Source organism: Toxoplasma gondii, chromosome VIIb (genome assembly GCF_000006565.2).
Source record: "Toxoplasma gondii ME49 chromosome VIIb, whole genome shotgun sequence".
In the NCBI taxonomy this organism is placed as follows: Eukaryota; Apicomplexa; class Conoidasida; order Eucoccidiorida; family Sarcocystidae; genus Toxoplasma; species Toxoplasma gondii.
The window spans coordinates 4,196,979-4,198,729 of NC_031475.1; the positions used below are offsets into that span (position 1 = coordinate 4,196,979).

A 1,751-nucleotide genomic window follows, 5' to 3' on the forward strand; every position below is an offset into this window, starting at 1 on the left:
TCTGTGATGTTATTGAAGAAGCAATGGTTGTTGGCGGTGGGTATGTCACACAACACACACAAAAATACAAACACATTTAGAACTTTTTGAAACCGCGCATAGTCGCGGGGCTGGCAATCTTGAGGTGAGACTTGGAGAACGGAGAGTGTCTGCTCTAAAGCAGGTGACCAGGTGGTTGGCACTTCATTTGCTGAAGACTGAAAGCACTTCCAAAAGACAGAAAATGCCACGGGACAAACTGGGGCACTGGGAAAAAGAAAGGTGCCTCTTTTTCAGAGGAGGAAAAAGGCTGGGCACTGCGAGGATCGAACTCGCGACCTTGGGATTATGAGACCCACGCGCTACCGACTGCGCCAAACGCCCTTGCGTGTGCCTCTAGAGCTCCTGCCGTTAGTATGCTTCTCCAAATGAACAAGTTTCATTTCTCGTTCTTGGGAAAATGTGGAAAAAATGCAATGAAATTTGTGCTGCACAGCAGTTCAATCTTCGCCGATGGTTCTCCTCATCTTATGCACAGTAGGAAATTGCAGTAGAGGCGCCGTGTTCCCCCTCGTCTTCAGTTCTCTTGTGACTGCTGGATCTGAATAAACTATCATAAAACTCTCTGATATGCGCTTGGGTAATTGCTCCGTAGAAGGCGCTGCTGATGGTGATTGGCCAATAACTCTCGTTTTCCAGGTAACTCATTTATGCCACTTCCAGTACTTTCGACGGAAAATGCTAGATTGCATTTCTACTCAGAGATTTTCGCTCAAGCATTTGTCAGTCATTTCACCTGTTACCATGCTGTTAACCAACGAATGCTGTACTTGATAACCACAGAAATTAAGCGAGAGATTCAAACACAGGCAACAAATAGAAAAGTGATGATCTCGCGGGGGTTGACCATCCTGCCCTACTCGAGTACTGTTGACGTCTATGCACAGGAAACGCTGTAGACTTCATTTATCGGGGACGTTTTCAGTTTGGAGGCCTTATTTGAAAGAAAATTTTTCGCCTCACCTGCCGGACTCACCAAGCCTTTCTGAAATTCACTAAAGTTTCTAAAGCGCATGGATTTATATGAAGAGGTTCATGCAGATGGCAAACTGTAGTTTGTCTTTTACTGATTGTACTACGATATGTACTACGATACTCACAACTACAAACTGTTGCACGAGGTGAGAGTCAGGGCCTCAAATTTGCATGTTTCTTAACGGACAGAGGAGATGATGAGCAACGCTCAGACGTACGAAAATCCAGAACTGTGCGTCCAGAGCGTGTACAGTCACATTCAGGACTGCTGCTGTGTTTCGCGAAACAGATCCGAGTTCGATCGTTCGCCCTTTTTCCGTAGATCATAGCCACGGAACTTTGTGTGCGTTTGCCGAAGAAAACGCACTGTTTTTTCCCTGTAAGTCGGTAGCGCGTTCCAGGTCAAAATGCCTTTTCAGTTCTCGCCCACTTCAGTCGCGTCTCCACATCAATGGTCCGTACACGGCCGCGAACTCCAACTCTTGAGTAAATTCCGACGTCAAAAACTGAGAAGCAAAGCCAAATGACCTTCCCGTTATAAACAGGAGCGATCTTGTGCATGAATGACGTGTTCAAATACCCGAGATATGACCAGATGGGGCCCGTTCAGCCAAACGAAAGTGTAGGCAATGACGTGCCTTGGCCCGCCGGTGTTTTCGCAGCAGTTCTGTTAGTTTGTTTCCCATCTTTCTAGCCGAAGATGAACACCGTCGACCTTAATTACATTACATTTACAT

General features: G+C 46.3%; 1 non-coding gene across 1 annotated transcript; it reads right to left on the reverse strand.

Moving 5' to 3' along the window:
- Positions 1 to 290: 290 nt before the first annotated feature.
- TGME49_257140 lies at positions 291 to 363 on the reverse strand. The gene has a single exon. It is a non-coding gene; the product is annotated as a tRNA-Met (tRNA).
- Between the last annotated feature and the right edge of the window lie 1,388 nt (positions 364 to 1,751).